The 9,217-nt window shown below is 46.3% G+C and overlaps 1 protein-coding gene across 3 annotated transcripts in view; it reads left to right on the forward strand.

Moving 5' to 3' along the window:
- The window catches only part of LOC138967659 (inactive tyrosine-protein kinase transmembrane receptor ROR1-like), a 515,394-nt gene that overhangs the window by 1,298 nt on the left and 504,879 nt on the right, over positions 1 to 9,217 (forward strand). The window lies entirely within an intron of this gene.

Genomic DNA, 9,217 nt, shown 5'->3' on the forward strand with positions numbered 1-9,217 from the left:
CTCTCTGTGCTCGCCTTCATAGGCGAGAATTTTTATGTGCGTTTTCAAAATGCAATCTTTGGGTGTTTGTTGAATCGTCACTCTCCTCCTTTTCTTCTTCACTCTCATTCCCTTTCTTTTCCTCTTACTCTTTCCTTTTATCCACCTCTGTTCCTTCTTCAGCTCTTCTGTACTTACCCTCTTCTGTGCCTTCCCTTCTTTCGTTCTTCACCTTCTGTAGGCCTCTTTTGGATTGGCAGTGCACGGCCATTCCCTCTGAGGCCTGTTGTCTTGAGCACTTTATTCTTTCTTCTTTGCAAACTCTTTTTGCCTGCTCTAGCTTCTTCTCTCTTATACTGTTTCCTTTTTTGTTGCTACGTTCTTCCCTTATTCATTCTTTTTACTGTTCTTTTCGCTAGCTCTTCATTCTTTACTTTCTTTCTGCTCTTTTAGGTCTCTTTAACTTCTATCTCTTTATCTTTCTTTCTTTTCTTCCATATCTCTCTCTCTCTCTCTCTCTCTCTCTCTCTCTCTCTCTCTATTTCTATGTCCTTTCTCTTTCTCCTCTCCTTCCCTTTCTCTCCCTCCTTCCCTCTCTCCCTCCTTTCCCCTCTCTCTCTCTTTCCCTCCTACCCTCTGTCCTTCTTTCCTTCTCTCTCTCCTTCTTCAATGTGTGTTGACCCCTCTGTTATTCCTTCTTGTTGGTCGTGTTATCCAAAGCTTCACTCTTTCACCGGTATCGGCGTGAGTTTTTGTAACGAAGTGTGCGCTGATTTCGTGCTTGTGTTGCTTGGCCAAAGAATTCAGTTGTGTTTTTGTATTGAGCACTATTCAGAAAAGGGTATGCGGGAACTGAATAGCGATTGAAGGTCATTTTTCCACTGGCAACCGTCAGAGGCAGTAGGCTTAAGGTTCAAGGAAGCCTATCTTTTCTTTTTTTTACACTTCAGTGAAGTTTGTGGTCTGAAGTTAGTTTCTCTAATGGGACAATGCGCAGTACAGGTATGTTGATTTATCTGTTGATTGTTTGCATTATGATTGCCTTATTGTTTACCGAAATATGCCTATTATATTGCACCGTTTGCAACTGACTTTGTGCTCGGATTTGCCGCATATGTCGAGACGTTTTTCTTGAATATTTTTGGACGTTGTTTATGCGTTTTCTGCTGATTATCGGCTTGTTTTGTTTGAGCGAATCAATTGTCCGCAATAATAACTGTAGATGATGAAATTTCAAGTTTGATTTGATGAGTATTTAATTTGTAGGGTAATTTTGACATTTTTTATTGATTTTAAATTCGCAGTTAACTCAGTGTAATTATAGTGCCGAAAGGGAAATATACGTTGGTTAAGCTAGTTTACTTTGATAATTTATGCGCGAATTCATGGTCTGACCGGATTTGACTATTTGAGACTTCGGACGATTCGCTTAATTTCGCTGCCTATTTTGTTTATTCAGTGTTACTAATTCTGTTATTTAAATGTTATGAGTTATTACTTAAGCCGGAATCTGCGTCACGTCAATGTAATAATTATGCTTTAATGATTTGTGCTTTCTTTGACGCCGTCTCGCCATTTAAAGAGGTGATTAACATGTTTGAAGTTATGCGTTTATGAGAATGTGCTTTGATGTTTCATCTTAGTTATTCTAGTATTCTAAATTACTTTTTGTAGTTTTCACCAGGGTCAGCGTCATGGTCACGGAATACAACAATAAACCTCCCGTAACATCATCACCTGCGTGAATTCTTCAGCGTGAGAAAGAGGCAGTTAGCGTGTCCCATAAACTGAATGCGAGTACAGTGAAAACTACGCGCCGAGAGAAGACTCATCAACGTTTACGCCTAGTCATCTCTCCGCCTCTTATCAAAGGACATAAGCAGCTCACCCACCATGGCCGACCAAGATCAAGATGCCAGTCAGCCCCTGCAAGAATCACACGCCAAAGAGATAACTTATCTTAGCGACATTCATCTTTCACTGCCCTCAGCTGAAACTACAGTTAAGGAAACCTTCACTCTAGACAGCCAGGCTTCAAAACAGACTTCTCAAGACGAAGAGCACCATATGACGAGATCCACCAACCAGACCTCCGACAGACCAGTAGAGGCATCTAATGTATCACCATCAGACACCAGACCTCACCGCCAATTAGGTCCAAGCTCAGACGCAGTTAAGACTCTTGGACCCACACGGACCAAAGACTTAGAAGAAAACATACGAGAAGTAGGGAAATTGGTAGGCCAGATACAGGAGAATCTACAAGCTGGTAGCTCAATAAGCCCACAAAAGGCCCGCGAGCTACATACCATACTGTTGAAACAATGTCGAGCTCTAAAGGAACGCCTTGTAGCCGTCAGATATCTGAAACTGTCTACCCCATACGAAGACTCTTGTTTTGAACTTTTTGATATCTCTGACAATCTAGTTAAACAATTAGCCCAAATTACTCTAGAACTCCCAGATGTTCAGCTCACCCAGACTAAACAAAATGACGTTACAGATCTGAAGCGTAAGGAAAATGAATCTAGAAAGACTAAAACAAACCCAGGAAATTCTTCCATTTCCTCCAGCTCTAAGCACTCTTCTGGGACCCATTCTTCAACTTCTTCTCGTAGACGTCTTGCGCGATCAGAAGCAGCCGCTCTTCAAGCCAAGTGCCAAATGATGGAAAAACTTCAAGAAACCCAACGAAGAGAGGCTGAACTGAGACATCAAATGGAGCTACAGAAGAGAACGATCAAGCTGGAAGAGGTTCAACGAGGAATGGAGGAGACTGAACGCTTACAGAAGATCAGACTAGAAGATTTCCGACGGGAAATGGAGGAAACTGAACGCTTACAGAAGATAAAGCAAGAAGAAGCTCAGCGGGAAATGGAGGAGGCGAGGCGCTTTCAGGAGCTTGAAAACCAAATGATTCAAGTAAAGCTGGAAGAAGACAGAGCAAGACTACAAATGGAATTGAACGTAGCCAATGCCGTAGAAGACGCTCTCAATCCAGCAGCCCCAAAGGATGAAGCAAACTCCCTCCTAAACTCCTTGCCCCGGTGTGATCCCATCAATGAACTGTTCTTATCTCGCACTGAAAACCAAGGCATAACAGACAGGGTAAATCCCACTACAAGGCCTCATAAAGGAACAGCCTCACAGACGAATTATGCCCAACCAAGCATGAGTGACAACCTTGGGACAGATGCTAATTTGAGTAACATGTTTCATCATATTCCAAGGAACACCGACCCAAGGTTCGACCAGGTGCATAAAGATCATACTAGAGTTCCAGCAACTTTTCATAACTCCAACGGCCTGCGTCGAGACACTCCTATGAACACACAAGTCAACTTCAAGTCTGATCTGAGTCAGTGGCCACATTCCTCACAAGGACAACCCCAAGCAGGTCAAGGACTGCCCATACAGAGCGAACATTCACTGAATGCCAGCGCGCCACCCTTCACCTCAAGGTATCCTGCTTTCTCCGCTCAGACTAACACGGATAGCTTGCATGAACAGAGACATTGCATTTATCCCCAAGAAGATGCCGTTCCAACCACCTACGTCAACCTCGCAAAGTCAATCGCAGATGCTCTCACAATTAGCAGGCTTCCCGTTCCAAAGCCACCAGTGTTCAGAGGGGACCCCTTAGAGTATCCATCATGGTTTGCAGCCTTTCAGCACATGGTGAGGAACAGTGCAGTTGGACCAGAAGATAAAATGCTGATGCTTCGAGAATTCATCGAAGGTCCAGCCAAAGTTGCCGTTGGTGATCTCTACTATGACCTCGGAGAAGAGTCCTACAATAGTGCCTTAAAAATATTGAAAGGGCGTTTTGGAGAAGACTACACCATTGCCGAGGCATTGAAAGAAAGACTGGAGGCATGGCCAGAAGTGAAGGATAAGGATACAGTCTCCCTCAGAAACTACGTAGACTTTCTCAGACAGTGCTGTGTGATGGCAAAGAAGATAACTGGACTTAGTATCCTAGAAGACCCTGCACAAATCAAGCGTCTAGCCCACAAGCTTCCAGACTCACTAGCATTGTCATGGGGGCAACGTGTTGCTGATAGCAAGCTCTCCTGTGGCAGATATCCAAGTTTTGCCACCTTTGTCAAGTTTCTGGATAGCAAATGTGAAGCTCTTCACGAAGCAGATCTTCACAATAAAGGTAGAAAACGAGGTGCTGACCAGTCACAGTCTACCAAGGCCAAGGGCAAGCAGACCTACACAACAATCAGCGAAGTGGACAAACCGGAACAGGAGAACAAGCCGGGAGAAGACACTGCAAAGGACCCAGCAACAAATACGTTTCCTGCACAAAGAGGTTGTCTTTATTGTAATGATAAACACTTTACCCCAGATTGCAAGAAGTTGGCAGAAAAACCCTACGCAGAACGAAAGGAGTTTGCGATCAAACGAAAGCTTTGTTTCAAGTGTTTGAGAGGCTTCCATGCTGCCAAAGGGTGTTTTGCTAAGGTTTCCTGTGACACTTGCAAAATGAAGCATGTTACAATAATGCACGACCCGGATTTCAATCCCACGCACAAAGCCACTCACCAAGTCTCTTTGATTGACGAGGAAACTGATATGAAGTTTGTTGGCACTACCAAATGTGGAGAATGCCTCTTTGATGAAGTCAAGAAGAGTTATGCCGTCGATCACCACATCACCACAAGACTTTACTCCCTCTATATGCCAGTATATGTCTCGTCTGGACTGGACCCAAGCAAGGAAATACTCGTCTACGCCATGCTCGATACCATGAGTGACACGACTTTCCTTAGCGATTCGGTGATGAACAGGCTTAACCTGGGAGCACAGGACTCTGTTTTGACACTGACCACTATGACCTCCAAGGCAGAAACAGTGGAATGCAAATCGTTCTCCAATCTACGTGTGAGAGCCTATGATTCTGAAGAGACTCTCAAAGTTCCGAAAGCCTATTCCCACCCAGAGATCAGTGTTGATCGGAGCCAGATTCCCACGCGAGACACTATACTTTCCATGTCTCATCTTGAACACATCGCCCACTGTTTCCCCCCTCTCTTGGATGCTCCCATCGCCATTCTATTGGGCGTCAATGTATCTGAAGCTCTACGCCCTTTGGAAGTAGTTTTCGGTGAACCTGGCCAACCCTACGCTCAACGAACGAGACTGGGCTGGGGCCTAGTTGGAGAGGTCGCGGCATCATGTGAACAAGATGGACCCCCTGCAAACGCCTTCGCTTCAAAGACTCTCGAACAGCCAAGACCGCCCACCAGAAAATCTGCCTTCTGTTTTCGCACTAGAGATCGCACTAACGAGCACCTGATCAGGCTACTGGAAACAGACTTTACTTGTCCTGATGACCCCCCATCCTCTCAAGAAGACAGAAAGTTTATGAACATTCTCAGTGAAGGCATTGAGCTGAACAGTGAGGGACATTACCAGATGCCCTTGCCCTTCAAGGATGGAGAACCCCTACTTCCTCCAAACAGGCATTTAGCACTACGGAGACTTTACAGTTTGAAACGTCGGTTCCTCTCCAGTCCAGAGCATTTTCAACTCTATGGAGAATTCATGAGCCAAATGGTGGAAAGACGAGATGCTGAAATAGTGCCAGAGGCGGAGATCAGCAGTAGCCCAACATGGTATATCCCTCACCACGGAGTCTACAATCCCAACAAGCCGGGAAAGATACGAGTGGTTTTCGATTGTGCAGCCAAATGCAATGACGTTTCACTCAATGACTTTCTCCTTTGTGGACCAGACCAACTGAACTCATTACTGGGTGTCTTGTGCCGATTTCGTTGGTATCCAGTGGCCTTTTCCTGTGATGTGGAGCGAATGTTTCACCAGTTTCACGTCCTCCCTCAACACAGAGACTACCTGAGATTTCTGTGGTGGCCGAACAATGACTTGAATGCAGCTCCAGTTGACCACCGAATGAGGGTGCACTTGTTTGGAGCAGCGTCCTCCCCTGGCTGTGCAAATTTTGGGCTGAAGACATTAGCTAAAGACAACCAGAGCATCAGCCCAGAAGCTGCCGACTTCATTCAAAACGACTTCTATGTCGACGACGGTTTGAGCTCCAGACCTGACACATCTACAGCCGTGGAGCTTCTCCAGGGAGCTGTAGAAATCTGCGTGAAAGGAAACCTGCGGCTCCATAAAATCGCTTCCAACGACAGTCGGGTCATGTCTTCATTTTCTACCACTCAGGTCGTGAAGTCCAGCAGCGTAGAAGACGGGCTAGACCAGAGCAAAAGGTCAATTGAAAGAGCTCTAGGAATCCGATGGAATCTGGAGACTGACACACTACACTTTGTCCATGAAACGAAGGCAACGCAAGTAACAAAGCGTGGTGTCTTGTCTACTGTGGCCTCCATCTTTGACCCCCTGGGTCTAGTTTCACCTATCATTTTGAGAGGTCGCCAAATTCTTCAAGAAGCCTGCAAAGAGGGAATCAGCTGGGATCAAGAACTTCCCCCCTCCATCCTGACTCGATGGAATGAATGGATCCACGACCTTCGATCGTTGTCTTCCCTCCAAGTGCCAAGATGTTACTTCACAAACGCCCCTCTTCCTTGGAGTGGAATCGAGTTTCATCACTTTGCAGATGCATCCAGCAAGGGGTATGGCGAATGCTCCTATGTCAAGCTCTCGGATGCTGAGGGTAACATTCACAGCTCACTGTTGATGGCGAAGGCTAAGGTTGTTCCAATTCGAGCTGTTACCATTCCCCGACTTGAACTCCAAGCTGCAGTGCTAGCTGTGAAGATAGCTCGTTTCCTGGAGAAAGAACTTGGCCACCTAGAGGCTCAACACTACTTTTGGACTGACTCTCGTGTTGTCCTCGGCTACATCTACAACCAGACAAAGAAGTTCCACGTGTTCGTGTCAAACCGCCTGCAAATGATTCAGGACTTCAGCCAGCCTCATCAGTGGCATCACGTGACAACGAAAGAGAACCCTGCTGACTATGCATCAAGAGGTCTTTGCGTGCAAGACTTGAAGAATTCCTGTTGGTTCTCTGGTCCTGACTTCCTACGACAAGAAAATCTTCAGTATGACCCACCAGACGTGCCTGTTGAAGACAATGACCGAGAAGTGAGATCCCATTTCGTGTGTGCACCAACGAAACCTCGAGATGATGCAGAGGAATTGGTCAAAGGATTCTCCACACTCGAGAAGCTGATTCAAGTGGTGATGCGCATCATGACCTGGCTGCGCCTGATCCAGAAAACAACTACTCCAAGCAGAGATTCGGTTGCGACCCCCCTGGAAGATAGGGAAACTGCATTTGAGCGGCTCGTCAGGAGCGTACAGTTGATCTACTATCCTGTTGCATCGCGATCCACTCATGCAGAGTTGAAACGTCTCGCTGCCTACACTGACAAGGAGGGCCTGCTCAGAGTTGGTGGACGCCTGTCAAGTTCTGAGGAAGACCACAAGATCAAACATCCTCTCATACTGCCACGCGAGTCTCACTTGTCTCTGCTTCTTACCAGGTATCACCATAAGAAAGTTGGACATCAAGGTCGTACGACTACTTTAGCAGCCCTACAGTCAAGAGGATTGTGGATCTGTGGTGCACGTCGCCTGGTTACATCTGTAATCCACAGGTGTGTTCCTTGCGCCAGACTGAGAGGAAGACCAATGGAGCAGAGAATGGCTGATCTCCCTGCAGAGAGAATAGAAGCTTCACCTCCCTTCACCAACACTGGCCTGGATTGCTTTGGACCCTTCACAGTACGGCACGGCAGGAAGGAAGCGAAACGATATGGACTGATCCTCACCTGCCTTGCATCACGTGCTGTCCATCTGGAAGTCTTAGAAGACATGACCACGGACTCTTTCATCTGTGGACTTCGAAGATTTATTGCAATCCGCGGAAATGTCAAGACTATTCGATGTGACAGGGGAACCAACTTCGTCGGTGCAGCTCGAGAGTTTAGACAAGCTCGTCATGAAATGGATCCAGACAGGGTAGTCAAAGAAATGGTTGAACGGAACTGCAACTTCATCTTCAATCCTCCTCATGCCAGCCACTTTGGAGGCGTCTGGGAACGACTCATCAGAACTGTTCGCCAGGTGTTCTCCGGACTGCTCTTGGAGCATGGAAGCAGGCTTACTTCAGACACTCTTTCAACTTTGTTCCATGAAGTCGCCAGTGTGGTCAATAACAGGCCTCTCTGCGTGACTCAGCTGGAAGACCCGACTTCTTGCGAACCTCTGACACCCAACCACCTGCTCACACTGAAACCGGAACCGATCTTTCCACCTCCAGGAACCTTCCAGAAGGAAGATCAGTATTCAAGAAAGAGATGGAGGAGAGTACAGTACCTGGTAGAACAATTCTGGACTAGGTGGAAGAAAGAGTATCTGCCAACACTGCAGCCGAGACGAAAGTGGTTTCACCAGAAGGACGCTGTGCAGCCTGGCATGGTTGTTCTTCTCATTGAAGATGGAGCTCCGAGAGGCACCTGGAGAATGGCCCGCGTCGAGAAGACATATCCAGGTGGCGATGGCTTGATTCGGTCGGTTCAGCTGCGGGTCTCGACCTCGGTGAAGACGACCAAAGGTTTGCCTAAGGTGCAGACATCTTTCATCGACCGACCCATTCACAAGCTGGTCCCACTCCACTTGAAAGACACTGAGTAGCAGTGATTACTGTTTTTGACATTGTCTGTTTAACTTTTGAAAGACTCGTTGACAGCGTAATGCTGGTTTGCTTCTTGGCTCAGGCCAGTCTAAAGCGGATTACCCTTTGACTTTTTTGGCCTTAAAGACTGGGTGAACAATTTCAAGTTTTCTATTTCATTGTTGATATTATTGTGACTAATGATTATTTCAAGTTTACCTTGTTTAGAGTTTTGGAAGCTGCATGCAGCTTCGGCCGGGAGTGTGCTCGCCTTCATAGGCGAGAATTTTTATGTGCGTTTTCAAAATGCAATCTTTGGGTGTTTGTTGAATCGTCACTCTCCTCCTTTTCTTCTTCACTCTCATTCCCTTTCTTTTCCTCTTACTCTTTCCTTTTATCCACCTCTGTTCCTTCTTCAGCCCTTCTGTACTTACCCTCTTCTGTGCCTTCCCTTCTTTCGTTCTTCACCTTCTGTAGGCCTCTTTTGGATTGGCAGTGCACGGCCATTCCCTCTGAGGCCTGTTGTCTTGAGCACTTTATTCTTTCTTCTTTGCAAACTCTTTTTGCCTGCTCTAGCTTCTTCTCTCTTATACTGTTTCCTTTTTTGTTGCTACGTTTCTT

The sequence above is a fragment of the Littorina saxatilis genome, linkage group LG5, assembly GCF_037325665.1.
Source record: "Littorina saxatilis isolate snail1 linkage group LG5, US_GU_Lsax_2.0, whole genome shotgun sequence".
Classification (NCBI taxonomy): domain Eukaryota; kingdom Metazoa; phylum Mollusca; class Gastropoda; order Littorinimorpha; family Littorinidae; genus Littorina; species Littorina saxatilis.